The following is a 22,505-nucleotide window of genomic DNA, read 5'->3' on the forward strand; positions in this document are numbered from 1 at the left end:
CTTTTTTGGCCCAATTAAGGAAAACAAAAAACCTCCAACATGTATCTTTCTCCAAATATTTATATGAATCAATCTCTTCCCCATATTTTGCACAGTCTTTCCAAAGTTATGTTTACTTAGTAACTAATAGGAATGCTTAATCTGTTAGTCTCCTATAGACTCTCATCCAGACCAGTGGAGTCCAGACAACTTTTGCTTAATTTAATAGACTATACATTTAATAGACTCTGAGCCTTGGCATGAGATGCAGAGACCATGGACAATTCAGTCCTTTTGATTAAGTTTTTAGAACTTACACTATTTCTGATCCTTTACACATCTCTTACATCTGAGAAGAAAAAAATCCACCAAAGGAGCAGGACACGCTATTTTCACACCTGTAATCCCAGGATTTGGGTGGTGATAGCAGAAAAAGCTCAAGAGTTTAGGGCCAGCCTGAGCTACATGAGACCTTGTCCCCCCCTGCAGACCCCCCCCCAAAAAATTAAGGCATCCTCCTTCTGAAAAGACCCTTTGTAGAAAACAAAACAAAGCAATTATATAGTCTGTTTTCCTTGTGGCCCTTAACATTTCGGACATGAACTAATGATTTCTTTACCACTCCCCAGACCCTGAAATGAAAAAGCAGAAACATCTGGGGGAAAATGAGATAGAGAGCTGGTCTGAGACAGCATTATGGCAAATTCTTTCATTCGGCTAGAAGCTATTTTACCCATATTTAAACGATTATAAACTATGTTCAAACAAAATTTTCCACAACACTGCAATATTCCTTTAAAAACTAGAAAATGTTCAGTCCGATTTTCAGACCTTGAAAGCAACACAAATGTTGAAGTGTGCTCCTTCAATGCTAGGTCACTTCGTTAACACAGGAAAGCGTATAAGCATAAGGAGGCAGCGAACAACAAACCCGGTTTAACGGAACCAAGAGATAGAAGACAAAGTTAATTTCCTTTGTTTGAGTTAGAAGCTAGTCTGTGCGTGTGCCGTATCTGAGCATACACGCGTGTTCCTCACACAGCCGCACTCAAGCAGCAAGGGCTCAGGTAAATGCAGTTTAACTCTGTCTCTGAGGCTACTTGCATCCAGCAGTTCTACACAATTCCACACGGGTCTGCGCTTCATACCCCACACTGCGTAGCCCGGGCCAGACCGGAAGGCAGGGCTGGCCACGATCGCCCAGGAGGGCAGTCCCCTCCAACTCTGGAAACCGCGGCCCGCACCTAGTACTCACGCAGCAGGAGCCCCTGCCTGGGCCTGGAGTAGAGAAAATGGAAGGGCTTGGTGAGCCGCAGAACCGGAGTCCGAGTCCTATGCGCCCGCCACCGGGCGGGGAGCAGAAGCAGCGACTCCTGAGTGACCGGGAGCCACTTACCTCCTCCGCCCGAGCCTGCCGGGAGCTCCGCACAGTCTGAGCTCCACGGGCGCCGCACAGCCCAGAGGAGGGAGACTGCTCCCGCAGAGAGGGCGGGCGGCGGGAGGCTATCCGCGCCCCGGGCTGCAGGGCCAGGGGAGGCGTGCCTCCACAGGAGTCCTAAAGGGTGGGCTGCTGCAGCCCGGAGGAGGGTTGTGCTCCCGGGTGTTGGGGGCGGGGGTGAGGGGAGCTGCACAGGGGCGGGGGTACAATGACTAGGATAGGGTGGGAAGTCGGGCCCCCAGACCGCACCGCCCTCACCTCGGCACCATCCACCAAGGATTGTCTGGATCTGGAGCAGAAGCACAAGGGGATCAGAAACTTTATGTCATTTTCTCATACACACGTGACCCCCCTGCAGTCCAGATGGTTTCAATCACCAGAGGAAAAAAGCCGCTCTGCTGGTATGCAGGAAAAGCCGGAGCTGGGAAAGTCTGGGAAAAGCTGCCTTGTACAGCCGGCTTGCCTTCAAACAAACCCAAGCACTCTTTCCGTTCTGCTGGCTTTGGGCCCAGGAGCCCTACTAAACCGAAAAGACATTAAAAGAAGCTACCCTGGATACTGCAGCCAGTAGCAGAACTAAAGCTCTAGGGTTGCAAGGATCAGGTCTGAAGTCAAAGCTCCACAGGAACTGTAAGAATGCGACTCAATGAAGAAACAAGTTGCTGGTGACAGTCTTACTTATCAGTGGAATTTGAAGGAAAAATTATTAACCCAGTATAACAATCGGTTTCATTCCAGACCCATACTTACTTAGTGCAATGCTATGAAGACATGTAACTTGAATTCTCCCATAAATTACTTACAAATAGACCTTGGAAGTGGAAAGAGCAATAGTAAAAATTGACTTTCAAAATTTAGGAAATTGGCGAGTGATAGCACACAGTTTTAATTCCAGCACTAGAGAAGCAGAGGCAAACAGATCTCTGAGTTCAAAGCCAGCCTGGTCTATACAACCAGTTCCAAGGTAGCCAGGTCTACATAGAAAGACCTTGTCTCAAAACAAAACAAAATTTACAATTTTAGGACTGGGAATATAGCACACATGAGTCCCTGGGTTTTTAGTCTGTGATCACATTATAATTTACATACACTGGCTGCATTTCAAAAGAACCAATGTATGTAGATGAGCATAAGCAGGTTCTAAAGCTAAGGCCTGTCTCAAACCCAAGCCAACTGAATTGTCACATATCCTAAAGAGACATTTATACTCAGCTGCAAGAAGACAAGCACTAAAAATAGTAAGTTTAAGATTCATCCTGGAAATAATTCAACTTACTCATGATGGAGCACAACTAATGACAAGAACCAAACTAATACAAAACTATTGATTATTGTTCCTTTTCCAAAAGCAGGTATCAGAGACGAATTGTAGTGCCATGCCATTAACTCTTTATGATCATCATATTGACATCAGAGGGGATGTCTATACGGTTGATAGACTTTACCTTTGACAAGTTGAACTGGCTCTGTCTACACTGGGAAAACCCCATCTTTCAGCGGCTGTTGATACACTGGAAAACAAAGGCACTGCCTGGAACTAAGTAAGTCAGTATAGGTTTTATTCCAAACTCACAATCAAACAGTGAGTTTCTACTCCAGCTCACTGACCTGTGAGTCCTACAAGAGAACTGGGCTACACTTGGATGGACTTGCCTCTCTAAATCTCCAGTCTTAAATTAGGGTGATTCTTCCCCCAACGCAGAAAGAAAGAATGCCTGCATGGCAGCAGGGAAGAGGACCAGGGACACAGGAAATGGACAGTGACAGGCCAAGCCTCATAGCTTAAGACTCCTGGCAAATGCCCATCTCTAAGGAGCTGTAGTGGGGAAGGGGTGGTATTCAGAGGCCTCAAGCATGTATGCTAAACACAAGCTGTACCACTGACTACACCATCAGCCCTGTAAAGAAGCTCAGAGGCCTCTCACCTCTAAAACTAATGTATTAACATCTCATTTTCTCCAGGGTGACATCTATAGAGAAAGCCAACTGAACAGAGGCATCAATCAAGACTTTCTTCCACAAAGACCCAGACCGTTAATTATTCTCATCTCTAGCTACTGGAAATTCTTATGTGTGCTGAAGCAATAATGAGGTACAAATCATTCTTTTTGTCTGAAAATTTCATTTATAAATTATACATAGAACTACAGGTGTGTGCATGTCCACAGTTGTATGCATACTATAGAGCATATGTAAAGATCAGAGAGCATTTTCCAGTAGTTGTTCCCTCCTTTCACTTATCAAGGCAAGGTCTATAGCTTTTTTCCATATTATACTCCGAGCTAGCTGACCTTTGACCTCTCTTTGATTCTCCTGTCTCTGCCTCCCAGCTCACAGTAAGATGTCTGGAATTACAGACACATTGCTACTGTGTCTGGTGCTTTAAAGAATTACTCTATTACTTAAATTACACACACACACACACACACACACACACACACACACACACACGTTCTATGTGTGGTGATGTGCATCAGTGAGTACAGGTATTCATGAAGTCTAGAAGAGGGTACTAGAAATCCTGGAACTGGCTTTACTGCTGTTTGTGAGCTGCCCTACATGGTGCTGGGAACTGAACTGTGGTCCTCTAAAAGCTGCAAGACTATTAACCGCAGGCCATCTATCCAGCCCCTATATCCAGCTTTTTATGTAAGTTCCCCAAACGGACTTAGGGCAATCACTTTTATCCACTGAGATATCTCGCCTGCTCATGTGTGGAACTGTTTTAATTTCTAAGAAAAACTTTTACTAGATCTGTTCTTTCAGGAAGAAAATTAGCATACCTTAAAAGTCTCTAAACACGGTCCTAATCTTAGTTCTACTTATGTGAGCATTACTGAGAGGCTAATATTGGCCAAATATTTATTAGAAACACTGACATCTGGGACTTCTTTTAATTTTCACTGGATTTTTAATTTTGTTGGATGAACAAGGCCAATTATGAATAATGTTTTTAGGACAATAGTATGCTCTGAGGACAGGAGCCAAGTCTAGTTTCTTCATAATTACATCCTATATACCCACCATGAAATAAGTCTACAATGCTACTTCAATACTCATGCTATTTGAGTGAATAAAAAGTGATCTGAGCACAGTGAAATGCCTGTGGTTCCATCTTCTCAAGAGGCTGAGGCACAGAGTCAAGAGTCTGAGATACCTGGGCAACAGGGAGACTTCATAGGAAAAAAAAGAAAAAAGAAAAGAGTAGTTAAGTACACTTCTCAGCAGGCTGCTGTCCTGTAGAGCATGTCACTTATAAACACAGAATAAAATACTAGCTGTGGCGAAGAGCTAGCAGAAAAAAGAGGAGTGGTTAGCACTAGCCAGCTGTGCACTTTAATCACAATGTATGTTCAGAAACAGCCTGCTGAAAATAGGAAGCATTTGTGGAAGGAATTTGGTCTGTTTAGTGCCTAAATTAGGGACTTCAGAGATACACTTTCCCATGTCCCCGTTGTTCAGTGCCCTCAATGAGAGCCAAGACAAGACTTGAGCATAAACATCCTGACTCTAATTTGGACAGCATGAATACAGTCCTTTCATCCTCTCTTCTACTTCTCCTCTGCCTCCAAGTCATTTCCTCTGTACTGTCTTCTGTCAGGCAAATGCAAGTCTCCTAATTTTCAGATGTAGAGGCTCTGGCTCTCTTTGTGTAGAGAAGTACAATACAGCCTGATTACATGGTTATATTCCATACAGATGCCTGGCAACAAATCTTATAGCTAAGTGTCTGTATAATTTAACTCTGAGAGACTTAAAATTCAACTATTTTACCACACACCAAAACAGAACCTGACATCACAAAGATGGGCTTTAGTTCCCTTTGCTGTTTTAAGTCCTGCACTTAAGCAGGGTAAGTTGTTTGGGGTTTTGTTTGACAGACTGTTTTTTCTTTCAGGGAAAGATTTTTGGGTCTATAGCTCCGGTATTCACAAAGCAGAATTCCCCATAGCACATGTGCCCATTATCCTGTCTGTGATGCTATGCTTCCTGGCCCAACCAACCAGGCTTCTCTGTAGCAGGAAAAATGGGAAACATGACTCAGCTTTCTATGAGAGATGTTCCAAACATCCTTTCTTATTCTTAGTTTTTGGTTTAGATTTTAGGGTATTCTGGATTTGGAGATGGTGGTGTTTGGTTGGTTGGTTTGGAGACAAGGTTTCATTATAGCCCAGGCTAGCCCTCAATCTGCTCTATAACAAAGAATGGCCTTAGGCTCCTGATCTTCCTGCCTTTACTTCCAAAGTCCTTTTCTGTTATTTAAGAACATTGTTGTAGTTAGACTGCCAAACTTGAGTGTTACTTTAAATCATCTGGAAATGGTTTTTTTTAAACATTAATCACAAATAAATAATTAAAGAACTAGGGGGGAATGGTGAACACCTTTAATCCCAGTACTAGGTACTAGCAAGGGGATTTGAGTTTGAGGCCAGCCTGGTGTACACTGCAAGTTCTAGACCAGTCAGAGCTACATTGTAAGACCCTGCCTCAAAAATAAATAAATAAATAAATAAGCAGAAAAATAAATAAAAATATCAACCAGATTCCATAGCCTTCAGAAGTGCTATTTCTGATTTCCATTAACCCAGATTTGAGTAGAAATTCGTTTGTTTGTTTGTTTGTTTATTTTTCAAGACAGGGTTTCTCTGTGAAGCCCTAGCTGTCTTGGAACTCACTCTGTAGACCAGGCTGACCTCAAACTCACAGAGATCCACCTGTACTGGATCCAAGTACTGGATTTAAGGTGTAAGCCACTACCACCCAACCTAACAGTTCATTTCTAAAGCAGCTGGATGTGATATGACATACTTGTAATTGCAACACTTAGAAAGCTATGGCTGGGAAACCCCGTGGGAGAGAGACCTCACCGCCTGATCAGGTGGGCACTCCTGAGGCTGCAGAGCGGAGGAGACCACCAACACTGCCCACCCCTGCCCACATCCCTGGCCCAAGAGGCAACTGTATAAGGCCTCTGGGTTCCCGTAGGGGAGGGCCCAGGAGCGGCAGGATCCCTGCGCCTGAGACACCGCCGGAACCTGAAGGAAACAGACCAGATAAACAGTTCTCTGCACCCAAATCCCGTGGGAGGGAGAGCTAAACCTTCAGAGAGGCAGACACGCCTGGGAAACCAGAAGAGACTGCACTCTGTGCACATCCAGACGCCAGAGGAAAACACCAAACGCCATCTGGAACCCTGGTGCACGGAGGCTCCCGGAAAGAGCGGCGCAGATCTTCCCAGTTGCTGCCGCCGCTGAGAGGACTTAGGCAGTACCCCACGAGCAAACTTGAGCCTTGGAACCACAGGTAGGACCAACTTTTCCCCTGCAAGAAACCTGCCTGGTGAACTCAAGACACAGGCCCACAGGAACAGCTGAAGACCTGTAGAGAGGAAAAACTACACGCCCGAAAGCAGAACACTCTGTCCCCATAACTGGCTGAAAGAAAACAGGAAAACAGGTCTACAGCACTCGTGACACACAGGCTTATAGGACAGTCTAGCCACGGTCAGAAATAGCAGAACAAAGTAACACTAGAGATAATCTGATGGCGAGAGGCAAGCGCAGGAACCCAAGCAACAGAAACCAAGACTACATGGCATCATCGGAGCCCAATTCTCCCACCAAAGCAAACACGGAATATCCAAACACACCAGAAAAGCAAGATCTAGTTTCAAAATCATATTTGATCATGATGCTGGAGGACTTCAAGAAAGACATAAAGAACTCCCTTAGAGAACAAGTAGAAGCCTACAGAGAGGAATCGCAAAAATCCCTGAAAGAATTCCAGGAAAACACAATCAAACAGTTGAAGGAATTAAAAATGGAAATAGAAGCAATCAAGAAAGAACACATGGAAACAACCCTGGACATAGAAAATCAAAAGAAAAGACAAGGAGCTGTAGATACAAGCTTCACCAACAGAATACAAGAGATGGAAGAGAGAATCTCGGGAGCAGAAGATTCCATAGAAATCATTGACTCAACTGTCAAAGATAATGTAAAGCGGAAAAAGCTACTGGTCCAAAACATACAGGAAATCCAGGACTCAATGAGAAGATCAAACCTAAGGATAATAGGTATAGAAGAGAGTGAAGACTCCCAGCTCAAAGGACCAGTAAATATCTTCAACAAAATCATAGAAGAAAACTTCCCTAACCTAAAAAAAGAGATACCCATAGGCATACAAGAAGCCTACAGAACTCCAAATAGATTGGACCAGAAAAGAAACACCTCCCGTCACATAATTGTCAAAACACCAAACGCACAAAATAAAGAAAGAATATTAAAAGCAGTAAGGGAAAAAGGCCAAGTAACATATAAAGGCAGACCTATCAGAATCACACCAGACTTTTCGCCAGAAACTATGAAGGCCAGAAGATCCTGGACAGATGTCATACAGACCCTAAGAGAACACAAATGCCAGCCCAGGTTACTGTATCCTGCAAAACTCTCAATTAACATAGATGGAGAAACCAAGATATTCCATGACAAAACCAAATTTACACAATATCTTTCTACAAATCCAGCACTACAAAGGATAATAAAGGGTAAAGCCCAACATAAGGAGGCAAGCTATACCCTAGAAGAAGCAAGAAACTAATCGTCTTGGCAACAAAACAAAGAGAATGAAAGCACACAAACATAACCTCACATCCAAATATGAATATAACAGGAAGCAATAATCACTATTCCTTAATATCTCTCAACATCAATGGCCTCAACTCCCCAATAAAAAGACATAGATTAACAAACTGGATACGCAATGAGGACCCTGCATTCTGCTGCCTACAGGAAACACACCTCAGAGACAAAGACAGACACTACCTCAGAGTGAAAGGCTGGAAAACAACTTTCCAAGCAAATGGTCAGAAGAAGCAAGCTGGAGTAGCCATTCTAATATCAAATAAAATCAATTTTCAATTAAAAGTCATCAAAAAAGATAAGGAAGGACACTTCATATTCATCAAAGGAAAAATCCACCAAGATGAACTCTCAATCCTCATCTTCGATTGGTTTATATACAAGTGTGCAATTTCTAGGCTTGAAAGTAAAATGATGCTATCTGGTGCTGGATAGAGGAGCCTTATTTTTTATTATGGCAGCTTGCTATTTTTGTAACATGGTGATTTGGTTGAACACAATAAAGTACAGTAGTAACTGATCTCCCCCTCTTCCTGGATGAGTGAGGAGATGATTAAATGTTGATGTCAGCATCCATGAGCATATTCAGATGAGCTTCTGCTTCTGTTGAAAAGGATGCTGTGTTTGATTGTGGTCCGAAGCTTTGAAGCACTACTTGGCATCTCCTTCCTTGGAGGTCTCACTGTTTTAACATAACAGATTTGATAGCTTGTTGGTAAGGTGAGGTCCAGCTTGTCTCCACTAGGTCATCTTCATGTGAATCCGGTGGTTATACGGTTTTGTTCTAGGAATATTTCATTTTTTTAATAACGGTTTTAGCTGACATTCATGGAGAGAATGAATCCTTAGAAGTGTGCCACTAGTGAAAGGAAATCCTGTCTAGGGTATGTTTCTTTACAAAGCTGTGTCACACCATCCTTTGGGCCCTCTGCCGGAAAAGTAGAATCAAGTCTCAAATAATGCCTTTTAAATTGTATCCTCTAGTATTATAGATGTAGGACAGTACTGTATCATACCTCTGTGGATGTAAAATAGCTTGTACCTGCTTTATGATACGTAGTAGTGACCGTGCTTTATCAGAGCTGTTTTTAATGATGTAGCTCAGAATGTTTTCTTTCCAGATGATGATTGAGAAGCTAATTTAAAGTGAGTTCAAGGCTAGTCTGAGCTCTACATGATACCCTATCTCAAGATAAATAAAACACAAATAATTCATGTTCACCCTTGAGACTTTCACATGATCTTTAGACTTTGAAGCAGCGGGTTGGTGAGTTGGCTCAGTGGCTAAGACCACTAGTTGCTCTGGCAGGACCAATGTTCAATTCCTAGTACCTATGTGGTGGTTCATAACCACCAATAATTTTAGTTCTAAGAGGTTCAACTCTCCCTTCTGACCTATGGGCACCAAGCACATATGTGCACATAGACACACACTAGGAAATAGTTAACACCCTGTATAACTGCTTGGCAAGTTAAAGCACTAGCCATGCAAATCTAACAGCCCAAAGTCAATCCTCAGAACTCAAATAAAAAGGCAGATGCATCTGTAACCACAGCACTAATGGGACAGAAGAGCTGGTCTTCAGAGCAGCAAAACCCTTCCTCAAAAAGGGGGGGGGGATGAGCACTGACCCCTGAAAAATGTTCTCTGACCTCTACATGTTCACTATAGCACACGTACATCCACACTCACGTGTAAAAATTTAAAAATAAAAAGACACAGCTCTGGCAAGTACAAAGGGAACCAGATATGGTAGTGCATGCATGTAACCTGAATAGAAGGCTGAGGCAGGAAGGGATGGCTGTGAGTGGTATGTTTGTCTTCTCATTGGCTCTGCACTTGGTTTCCAAGCTCCTCAAGTACTGTGGCATGTGCAAAGTCACTGGGTTCTCACTCAGATCTAAGATGTCATCACAGGTAGGCATCAGTCTAGACCTGTTGACTTAGAATCCCCAGGGCCAATCAGTAATAGGCTAAAGGATGAGGTCTTTGCTTTGTTAGTTGTACTGAGCATAACTTTCCTTCTAGGAAAGCCCTACCACTACTACATATTTACACAAACTTCCCCAAAGGAACCGTGAAAATATTACATAAATTGAAATAGAGAGCAGTTCTTTCCTTCACAGTAATACTTGACAGCCTATCTCTAAAAGAAAAAAAAAATCCATCAACTAAATTTTTAAGAATTAATTCCTGGGCTGGAGAGATGGCTCAGAGGTTAAGGGCATTGACTGCTCTTCCAGAGGTCCTGAGTTCAATTCCCAGCAACCACATGGTGGCTCACAACCATCTGTGGTGGGATCCGATGCCCTCTTCTGGTGTGTCCGAAGACAGCTACAATGTACCTATATATAATAAACAAATAAATAAAATCTTTAAAAAAAATTAATTCCTACCAAATAAAGCTTATGCTTAATAAAACTTCCCCAGCTGAGGACCAAACCCAGGGCCTTATGCTTGCTAGGCAAGCACTCCACTACTGAGCTAAATCCCTAACCTCTTTAATAAGACTTCTTAAGAGATTACTGAGGAATCAGCAAGATCGTTAAACAAAGAGCACTAGGTCATTTTTAACACTATTCCTGGGGAGACCTGAACCAACATCTCACTCACTCCAGAGAGGAAACCATCAATAGATCCAAGTTAAGGATACCACCAAAATCTAACCTGATGAATCAATTATTGGTGTTACTTAGAGGAGCAGAAATGACTCAAGGACAGCCACATCACCAAAAGCCCACACCAGCATGGATCATGACTGACAAAATCTGGAAACCTGGGGCTGGAGAGATGGCTCAGTGGTTAAGAGCACTGACTGCTCTTCCAGAGGTCCTGAGTTCAAATCCCAGCAACCACATGGTGGCTCACAACCATCTGTAATGGGATCCAATGCCCTCTTCTAGTGTGTCTAAAGACAGCTACAGTGTATTCATATAAATAAAAAATAATAATTAAAAAAAAAAATCTGGAAACCTGGGGCCCACCACACAATTTGCAGGTAGCTCCACAGATTGAAGGGTGTCTTTTGTAGGTGGCTAAGTTAGTCTGAGCCTTTTCTAGCTTGTTTGAAAATGTCTTGGCCGTCCTTATAGTTTACATGCTCATAGAGGCAGGAACCTAGTATATCTCATCAGTTTCAGGAACTTCCTGAAGCCTCTGGGTTGTTTGCTTCCTAAGCTTAAGGGGCTTGCCTTAAGGACAATATGTTTTCACCTCCTTTTAGAATATTCAATGCTTATTTAAGACATTTAAAGTGTCTAAAAAATTGCTATTACCAATCCATCGAAACTACTGATTTCATACTAACTTTCTGCAATATCTGACTAAAGAATGCTTAATTAAACTTTTTCTAAACATTTACTTATTTCTGTGTACATATGTGGATGGGTACAAACATGCCCCAGTGTATGAATGAAGGTCAGAAGACAACTTCCAGAAGTCATTCTCTCTTTGCATTTTTTGGATTCTAGGGATTTAACTCAGATCATCAGGCTTGGTAGCAAACAACTTTATCATTAGCTGAGCAATCTCACCACTTCCAAGACTGCTTAATTTTTTTTAAATTGCAAAAAATAAGAAATTCAGAATACTTACATGAATTATATGTAAACCTTTTTGACATTGTGACTTAAAAACATTTATATATAATTATATGTAAATATAGGTAAGATATAACTAAATGTAAATTTAAAAAATAAAATAAAATAATATACAAGAAAAATAAGTTGCCCCTAATTTTGTTTGCATGTGCACATTCATTTGTGTTCCAGTGTGACTGTGTCACGGTGCTTTTGTGGAGGTCATGGGACAAGCTCAAGTGTGGTCCTCTTTTTCCACCTTGTTTGAGGCAGGGTCTCTTTGTTGTTCACTGCTGCTGCTGCATATGTCAAGCTAGCTGCCCTTCAAAGATTCTCCTGTCAGCCTTCCCGTCTCTCACAGGAACACTTGGACAACAGATGTATGCCATGGCACCCAGCTTTATGTGGGTTCTTAGAGTTTGAACTCAGACCCTCATACTTGTATGGTGTCTCACTCAGCCATCTCCCCACCCAAATCTCTCCTCTTGTTTTTATAGTTGCCTTCTCTGGGAAATCACTGCAGACTATGTATTCTTCCAGAGATGCTCAAGAGGCAGAACTGTTGATATATATTAAATTCATTTCAAGGTGAAAAGTTCCACAGCTTTAAACAGACTCTCAAAGAGGTTCACTATCTCCAAAAAAAGAAAAAAAAAAAAGACTAATTATTTTAGAGCAAAGTTAAGGGCACTACCCCAATCCATTAGTAGGATTAGCAGAATGGCAACTTGAATGTGGAGTGGAGGTTTGACTAAGAATGGCCCCCAGAGGCTCATACATTTAAATGTTTAGTCGTTAGAAAAGTGGCAGAAGAATTAGGAGATATGACCTTGTTTAAGGCAGTGTGTCACTGGGGAAGCCCACACCAGGCCCAGTTTCTCTCCCTACAGATCAGGATGTTGCTCTCTGCTACTTGTGCCTTCACGGTCCCCACTATGATGATCATGGATAGAGTCTTTGAACCCGTAAGCAAGCCCCAATTAAAAGGTCCCCTTTATAAGAGTTGTATGTCAAGCATCTCTTCATAGCAATAGAACAATGATTAAGACAATGTACTTGTTAGTTTTCCTCTGTAGAATTCCAGACAACAAGACTGCAGCAACCAGTGATGGCTAGCATGCAGATGTGGTTATAAAAACATTCCATCTGTTTGTTAATAACTTCCTGATTTTATTTATGTCTCAAACAATCCTTCCAAATAATGTTAGTGTGTTGACTGACAAAGAATGGAAATCTGTATGAAATTTTTGGTATATAAATATTCACAAATAGTTCATATTCTTCTCTCATAACCTAAAAATTTTTTACACAATAAAGGGAAGGTTTTATTTACCTCTACAAGGAATTCAAAAGAAATGTTGACTGGTTATACTAGTTACTATAATTAAAAAGTTAGAGGATTATTAATGAAGAAAATAGAAACACTATAGTACACAGAGAGAAATAATGAGAATTAACTAGAATCTTGTCTAGTAAATATCATTTGGATTTCAATGATTATTTTCAAGTGTTACTACGAGATTTTTACAGAAAATTAGGACAAGTTACTATTTTCTTCTACTATAGAGAATAGTTATGATGCTTTCCCAGACCCTTTTCAACAGCAAAATCAGTTTCCATGGCTTGAATCCCACAACATATCTTTCACTTTCTCCTTTCAAAATGTACCAAGGATGTAATATAAAAAAAAGTCAAAGTTCTCTTCCAATAACCAGTCATTGAGAAGGTTACATTAGACCTAGGACCATATGTTTTTGTGTTACAATACTTGGTATTTTACTCTAAATACTAGGCTAATAATAACAACAACAGATCACTTAAGGAAAGCTTTGGGATAACGTCAGTGATTGGTCCAGCTATATGAGAAGAGGTGAGCTGAGATGTCAGGTGCTCTGGATGCACAGGAAGTGAAAGCAGGCTCAGACAGGTTCATTAAATGTGCTGAATAGTTTGGTTTTAGTTTTGATATTTTTTGAGACAGAGTTTTTCTGTGTACCCCCAACAGTCCTGGAACTTGCTCTGTGGACCAGGCTGGCCTTGAGCTCAAGAGATGGGCCTGCCTCTGGGATCTGGCTCTGTGCTGAATAGTTTTGTCAACCTGATACAAGCTCAAGTCATTTGAAGAGAAAACCTCAATTAAGAAAATGCCTCTACAGCACTGGGCTATAGGCTGGCCTGCAGGGGTTTTTGTTGTTGCTTTGTTTTTTGTTTTTTTTTTTTTTAATTAGTAATGGATCGAGGAGAATCTGGCCCATTGTGAATGGTGCTATTCTTTGTTTGTGGTTCTAGGTTAGATAACAAAATAGGCTGAGGAAGCTGTGGGGAGCAAACCAGTTAGCAGTACCCTCCATGGCCTCTGCATGAGCTCCTGCCTCCAGGCTCCTGCTCTGTTTGAGTTCCTGTCCTGACCTCCTCGGATGGTGAACAGTGACAAGAAGTGTAAGTCAAATAAACCCTTCCCAGGTTGCTTTGGTCATGTTGTTTCATCATAGCAGTAGTATCCCAAACTAAGGTTTAAGGCTGGACCTCGTCACCTACCTACAGACTTTCAGCTTTTCTGCAGTCAGTATGATGTAGGCCAGAGGTTTGTCAGATATAGCTCTTATTATGTTGAAGTACTTCTCTTACACTTAGATAGTTCTTGTTTATTGGTTTTTTCAGTGTTAGTTTTCTTGTATGTTGGGGTGGTGGTGGTTTTTAAACCATGGAAGAATGTTAAATTTTATTTTTAATCTTCTCTATGTCTATTGAGATGATCATATGGTTTTCTATTTTCTTCTATCAATATGAGATATTGAATTTACTGATTTTTGTATATTGAATTATTCTTGCATTTCCAGCACAAATACTGCTATATAAAGATTTATAATCAAGTTGGAGAGATGGCTCAGTGGTTAAGAGCACTGACTGCTCTTCCAGAGGTCCTGAGTTCAAATCCCAGCAACCACATGGTGGGTCACAACCATCTGTAATGAGATCTGATGCCCTCTTCTGGTGTGTCTGAAGACGGCTACAGTACACTTATATATAATAAATAAATCTTTTTTAAAAAGGTTTATAATCATTGTATACACTGTTGAATTTGACTTACTAATATTTTATTGATAACTGAATGAATAATAAAAGGTCCTATCTGGTAAAAATCATGAGTTAATATTAAGGAATTTAAATTTCAGTATAGAGAACATAGTAAAGACACAATATGTACTTTGGGAAAACAACTCCAGGTATAGTGTAAAGAAACAATTAGAAACAAAAGTGGCAGCTGCACATGGTAGAACAGGCCTTCAGTCCCAGGACTTGGGAACCAGAGGCAGGCAATCTCTGAGTCAGAAGCTATTCTGGCTACTAGTAATGCTTGTCTTGTAAACAAGGAAGAAAGCAATCAGGCTCTCAACCCTTGGTGCCTATCAAACAAACAAACAAACAAACAAAAACTGTAGAACTGCCCTCTTCTGATTCCGTTTTACAACTTTTAAAGAATAAAAGATTTAGGGCTGGAGAGATGGCTCAGCAGTGAAGACTGCTAACTTTCAGAGTCCCCAGCATCCACCTTCCGTGACTTAAAACTGCCTGCAAGTGCAGCTCTAGGAGATCTACTGGCCTTTGAGGGCACAAATGAAAACATGGAGACATGAGTACACGTACATAAATAAAAATTAAATTTACATATGTAGTTTAGGATCTTACTTTTGTGTTTAATTATATACATGTGCATATCTGGTGTGGCTATGTGCATGTGAGTGGGAAGGGTGTCGATCCAGGAGCTGTAGTGACAAGCCGACTGACGGGAGCTGGAAACAGAGCAAGGTTCTCAGCAAGAGTAGTGCATGTTCTTACCCATGTGCACTCCAGCCCTGACACACGTTAGTTAATAATTATCCTCCTATCAGCTGGGATGACAGATGCTAAGGGAGCTTCTGTTAAATAATAAATAAATAACAATAAAACAATAAATTTACATCAGTAAAGGGGACAGCAGTTTGTCTGCATCTATCTTGCTGTTTCAGGGCAGCCTTTCCCCTATTTCTACTATTCTGCAAAAGAGGGTTGACCCCATAGAGCCAGAACAGAGCCATGCTCAGTTTCCTTCCTTATTCCTTGTCCTTAGGACAACCGCCATCCTGTACTATTGACAGTTCCTTTCATATTCATCAATCCTCTTTTAGCTATAGAAGCCTTGGATAGCTGAGAGAGAAATGTCCAAAAAGCCCAAGCTGTAGGTGTCCCGGAAACTGTCACTCTAAGTGTCCTCTGTATGTGTATTTACTACCAAGTGTATTTACTGTAATATATGCACTATCTTTGAGTCTCGGATTTCCAATATAAATAACTCCAGTACTGTGAAGAAATAAATCTTTTGCTGATAATAAATCAACTTGTGTGCCTGAAGCATATCTTCAACGCATTTCAACAGAAAGAATTCTTCCCCCCCCCCCCCCCCGGAGCTGAGGACTGAACCCAGGGCCTTGCACTTGCTAGGCAAGTGCTCTACCACTGAGCTAAATCCCCAACCCCCAGAAAGAATTCTTAATAAATAGCATAGGAGCAATCTAACAAAAGAAGAGCCTTCATCATTTCTGGAACCTCAGGGTAAGATGCAAAAGACACTAGCAGGCAAACCTCCCAGCACTGAATGTGGCTCCATAATCCTTTTATTCCTAGTGGTAGAAATGCTTCTAGCTCTGCACAGCAACTGCCCTCCCTAAGCTTGTCTAGGCTCAAAACTTCTAACTAGGGTGCTAGAGAGAAAGCTCCTAGCACCCAAACAGAGGCTCACAACTATTGGTAACTCCAGCTGTAGGTGATCTGATGCCCTCTTCTGACCTCTATAGGTAATGCATCCACATGGTGTTCATACATTAAAAAAATTAAAATGAAATAAATATTAAAAAAAAAAAAGCAAGCCTCTCCTTAGTGTCGATGGGAACCTTGACTTCACACTGTGAAAACAGAGGTGTGAGCTCCCTCAGCTTTCCCTGCCACATCAAAAGAGCCCTTCATTCTCCCACCTCCTAACACAGCTTACTCTCCTGGATAGAAGAACTTTTGAATCCCTTCTATTTTGCACCTCCTGTCTTTCTTGCTTGAGCCTCTCATTTCTGTAGGTACTTTCCCTGTGGTCTTTCTGAGACCCACAGACCATATGGAGCATAGAAGGAAGACCAGGTGTGGATGCTTCAGTCCTGCATTGTGGGGGGACAGGACGATTGTGGGAGGTGGAGGGAAAGGTGACCCGAGAGGGGAAAAGGAGGGGGAGGAAATAAGGGTGGCAGCATCAGGAACTGGAGATGTGAGAGAGGCACAGAAGATCAGGAAATCAAACAAAAATATGTAGCAGAAGGGATGAGGAACTAGGGACCACCACCAGAGGGTCCCAGACACCAGGGAAATGTGAGGTTCCCAGGACCCAATAGGGATGACTTAGCACATAGCCAAAATGTGCAGAGAAGGGGACTGGTGAATAGAACCTGTAGAGACCTCCTTCAGCAGACAGGCACGGCCCTTGGTCGAGGGATGGGGACACCCACCCCTCTCAAAGTTTCTAAGCCAGAAATGTTCCTGTCCAAAGGAAGAACAGGAACAAAAAAATGAAACAGAGACTGAAGGAAGGGCCAACCAGGGACAGCCCCACCTAGGGATTCATACTGTCTGCAGACACCAAACCCAACACTGTTGCCGTGGTCAAAGGGTGCTTGCTGACAGGAACCTAGTGTGGAGGAAGGTTCCTGAGGAAGTCTGGCCAGCAACTGACCAATACAGATGTGGATGCTGGGATTCAGCCATCATCAGACTGAGCTCAGGGAACCTGGTTGGGGAGCTGGCAGAAGGACTGGAGGAGCATAGGGGGATTGCAACAGCATAGGCTGGCCTGACCACCCAGTTCTCCCAGAGTCTAGATCACCAACCAAGGAGTGTACCTGGAGGGATCCATGGCTCCAGATACATATGTAGCAGAGAATGGCCTTGCCTGACAGCAACAGGAGGGGAGGCCCTTGGTCCCAGAAGGTTTGATGCCCCAGCAGGAATGCTGGAGTGATAGGGCAGGAGAGTGTGGGTGGATGGGGGAACACTCTCAAAGAGGCAAAGGGGAGGGGGAAAGGCAGATGTGGGATGGGGGTTGGTGGAGGGGTAACAGGGAAGTGGGATATCATTGAGATGTAAACAAATGGAATAATTAATAAAAAAAAAGAAAGAGTAGGTTAATCACTTTTAGTATCAACACCTACCTAGCAATTATCTTTCATGCACTAAATAGCTGTAGCTGCCAAATTGTCATTTCTGTTAAGATTGTAAAAAACGATTTTTAACTTTGTGTATGTGTGTTCATTTCTGGCGTAAAAGTGTGCAGACAAGTACAGGTGCTCCAGGAGACAAGAGGTGTCAGATCCCAGGGAGCTGGAACTACAGACAGCTGTGAACTACCAAGAGACAAGACGCTGGGAACTAAACTCAGGTCCTCTGGAAGAGCGGTGCATGTTCTTAGCAAGCCCTAAATTATAGCATTTCAAATGAACATATAATATAAACAACTGACAATGTAATACATCATTATGCATAGAATGTAACTGGAAAACCTAATCCATTAGAAACACACACACATACACTTCAGAAATACACCTGCGGTTATTTTTTAAATCAGAAAGGTATTTATATTAAATCAAGTTTTCTAATCTAATACACAGAAACATTTTTCATAGTCACTTGCACATATATCAATCAGAATTTAAAAAGCTTATTCAGTTTTCTAATCACTTGCTCTCCCAAGCAGACACCCAAAAATTTCCTTAGAACACAGAACACTTGTTTTTTGAAAAGATCAAAAATAAGATAACAGCAACAACAAGGCAAAGAGAAATCGTTTTACAAAGTATCCCCCATACAAAAATGTTAGCAGTGGCTATCGCCCAAGCACCAAAAGCATGCCAACTCCTGACCATTTTTTCCCAGAGATGTAACGTGATTAAGGAGTGAAGAAACCGGACTGGAGCCTCACAGCTATGGGCACTGTAAGGCTGAATAAGGAATATCACTCATGTGCAGGGTTAGGCCCTGTGTGCTTGTCCTTTATTTTACTTTTATTCTTTTTTTAACCAAGCCCTAATGCTAAACCTTACTCCCCCACCCCCTTTTTCCTGTTGAACCGATGCTATGTTAAGATATAAGCACAGACATCTCATGTTTTAAATCCATCCAATTGTTTGAGAAGGCATACGTGCTAGGCCATCGAAACCAAAACATTAGAGCTAGGAATTTTGATGAAGATAATAATTGCTTACAGACTATCTTGTTTTAACTTGTGCAACAAAGAACACAGTCCTTTACCACACTTTTCATCACAGGCTTTTCACTGCATAATCACCAATATAATTAACCCTTTTAAAAGAGAGATTATCTGTAGGTTAAGTCATAAGGAAGTTATCAATTAGATTCCATCATCTTCAAAATTTCACTTACCTAAACTTTTTACTGTCCCATGGCTGACTTAAGCATACTTTTACAACTCACCTCTCCCATGCACAGTCTACGTCCAGAAGCCTTAGCTGGCTCAATAATTTTCCTTGTATCTTAGGTTACTTCTAGGACATTTCTGTAAGTCTGCAGAGTTGTGAAAGCTGTGATGGGTCTCTATGTCTCAGTTCAGAGTGGTTCTTTCACTCCTTCCTGCTCCAATTCAATTTTTTTTTCATTCCTGAACCTAATTCAATGGTGTTTTGCTTTATTTCATTGAGAAAGGGCCTCAGGTAGCCCAATCGGGCCTTACTATATATTAAAAATAACCTTGAACTTACAGCTCTCCTGCCTTGACCTAAGTGCTGGGATTATAGATGTATGCGGTACAGGGAACTGAACTCAGGGCTTCATGTATGCTTGGCACGTACTCTACCAACTGAGCCACATCCTCTGGCACAGACACAGACACAGACACAGACACAGACACAGACACAGACACAGACACAGACACAGACACATGCACACAAGCATTTTTTTTTTTTTTTAGACAGGTTACTATGTATCCCTAGCTGGCCTCAAACTCACAGTGCTCTGCCTCCCAAGTGTTGGGATTAAAGACATGCACCACTGTGAGGCAGTGGGCTGGGCCAGGAAACTTGATAAGGTTGAATGGGTTCAGAGACTCCAGAACTCATCTGAGGACGATATGTGTCTCCCGGCTCCCTACCTGATTCCTGGTCCAGAACACGTGACCAACAGTCCCGTAGATCAGAAGAGTTCTCCATTCTAATGAGGTATGGACTCTAAGAGTTTAGCCAATAAACTTCCCTTCCCAGATATTTCTTTCTGAAAAATGTATTTAATCTCTGGTCCACCCTGAGGAAGTGGTATGCACTCATTTTCCTCGATGAACAGTCAATAAACCATACAGATAAGCCTGGACTGTCTCTTTAATCAAGAACCTCCATGGGGAGGTTAGATATCATCTACAGGCCATGATATCTAAAAGGTCTCCTGCAGAAGGCCCCTCTGGGTTCCATGAACTCGCAGCCACTGAGCTAAGCCAGAGTTCCCTTTCTCCACCCTACAGACCTCCCCACCAGGGCCACTCCGTTCCCACCTCCCCTCCACTTCTGAAGGCATCTGGATGTCCCTGGCTCCTGGGTTCTTCCTTGCATGCCCTCTGTTCCAACACTGTGACGTTTCCAGTGGCAACTGGACATCCAGGAGTCAGGGTACACCAGCTTTGGCCTAAGTAGTTTATCACTTGGGCTGAGGCCCCCACCCAAGGCTGCATTCTCTGACCTGCTGATTGGTGCACTGACAATTCCCACAAGCCGGGCACCAAGGGCAGCATAGGGTAAATGCAGTCTGTCATCTGCCATACTACCTGTCCAATCAGCATTTCCACACCCCAGCAACAGGCAGAATGCGGAACTAACACCACCGTGCCCAGCTTCAATCATACTGTTTAAAGGCCCTTCCATGACAGAACTTTAGGGAGGCTACGGTAAGTTTGGTGCCTAAGAGGATGTTAATAGTAGTTTGTTGGCTGACAAAAAAGACTGAGCTCAGTTATCTGCTGGTGTCATCCTGCTTCTCTGGGTTTCCCAGTCTCCATTTTCTCTATGCAGCTACAAGTCCTAGAAATTGAGGTACATTAAGAGTTGTGGGGTTGGGTTAAATCACTCTTCATGATCAAATGGCTGCAGAGTCAAGTGGTCCTGACGTCAACAGGACTTTGAGGCAAAGGTAAAAACTCATGAACAGAGCAGGCAGTCAACCACAAGATTAAGGTCACTGATGGAACTCGAAAGAACCCAGGATTTGCTAAATCCTTGGCAGAATTCTGGAGACTTCACTCAGAAACTATGCTGACTTCTGTTTCTCTCAAAAGCAGAGAGCTCTCTATCTCAGAAGACTTCTGTTTCAGACTGTGAAAGCAAAGAATATAACTACCACCTAAGCCCAAAACCTCAAAACAAGAAAGAGATAAGAGACCTATGTTGTTCAAAAGTACTAAGGGGTTGCTTGGGCATTGTGGTACATGCCTTTAATCTAGCACTCAGCAGGTAGAAACAAATATTCACTCTATGAGTTTGAGGCCAGCCTGGTCCACATACTAGTTTCCAGGTCAACCAGAGACATAGTGAGATGCTACTTTAAAAACAAACAAACAAAAATCCTTGGTTTAATTGTTGTCAGGGGTTAGAGAGGGAGAGAGAAAGAGAGAGGTGGAAAAAAAATATATATATATATTGTCCTGCTCTATCATCTCTGCCTTATTCCTTCAGGCAGTCTCACACTAAAGCTAGGTAGAAGTTGGTGGTGAACAAACTCCAGCAAATCTCGTCTCCATTCCCCGACAGCACTGGGGTTAATGGCCTACCACATTCGGCTTTTTTTTTTTTCACATGAATACTGGGGATTCAAACTTGGGCCCTGTCCTTGTGCAAGCATAAACTCTTACTCACTAGCCAATATCCCAGCAAGGAGATATATATATATATATATATATATATATATATATATATATATATATATACACATATATATATGTATATATGTATATATGTATATATGTGTGTGTATGTATATATATGTGTGTGTGTGTATATATATATATATGTGTGTGTGTGTGTGTGTATATATATATATATATTTTTTTTTTTTTTTTAACATTTCTTAGCCAGGCAGTGGTAGCACATGCCTTTAATCCCAGCTCTCAGGAGGAAGAAGCAAGCAGGTCTCTGTGAACTCAAGGTCAGTCTGTTCCAGGACAAAGCAAGTTCCAGGACAGCCAACACAGAAAATTTGTCTTAACATACACCCCACCTCTATGTGTTTGTGTGTACACATATAGCTCATGTGTATGTGTGTGTATATATACATATATAGTTCATATGTGTGTATATATATACATATATAACTCATATATAAGTGTGTGTGTGTGTGTGTGTGTGTGTGTGTGTGTGTGTGTATACATATGCACATGTGTGTGGAGGTCATAGGACAGCCTGCTGGAGTCAGTTACCTCCTTCCACATGTGAGTCCTGGAGACTGAACCCAGGTCACCAGGCTTGGCAGCCAAGTATTTTACCCGCTGAGCCATCGTCTCTTTTTAAAGATTTATCTATTTATTTTATGTGTGTGAGTACACGGTCGCTGTCTTCAGACACACCAGAAGAGGGCATTGGATCCCATTATAGGTGGTTGTGAGCCAGCATGTGGTTGCTGGAATTTGAACTCAGGACCTCTGGAAGAGCAGTCAGTGCTCTTAACCGCTGAGCCATCTCTCTGGCCCTACTTAACATGTTTAAACCTTTGTTTTCTCATTAATCAGTCTATCTGTGCAACTGCAGCAACCTAAATCCTTCCTACTTTGGTCTTCTAAATTGGCACAATTAATCCAC

General features: G+C 42.1%; 1 protein-coding gene across 25 annotated transcripts in view; it reads right to left on the reverse strand.

The window, feature by feature from the left end:
- Positions 1 to 22,505, reverse strand: part of Dennd2b (DENN domain containing 2B) — a 188,731-nt gene that overhangs the window by 149,537 nt on the left and 16,689 nt on the right. For 9 of the 25 annotated variants that reach the window (XR_015625345.1, NM_001395094.1, XM_087559722.1 and 6 more), the window contains 1 exon segment: positions 1,676 to 1,713. The exons of 9 other annotated variants lie outside the window; for them this stretch is intronic. The gene's annotated coding sequence lies outside the window, so the exon portion shown is untranslated. 25 annotated transcript variants of the gene reach the window in all.

This window comes from Rattus norvegicus, chromosome 1 (assembly GCF_021556685.1).
Source record: "Rattus norvegicus strain SHRSP/BbbUtx chromosome 1, alternate assembly SHRSP_T2T, whole genome shotgun sequence".
NCBI lineage: Eukaryota > Metazoa > Chordata > Mammalia > Rodentia > Muridae > Rattus > Rattus norvegicus.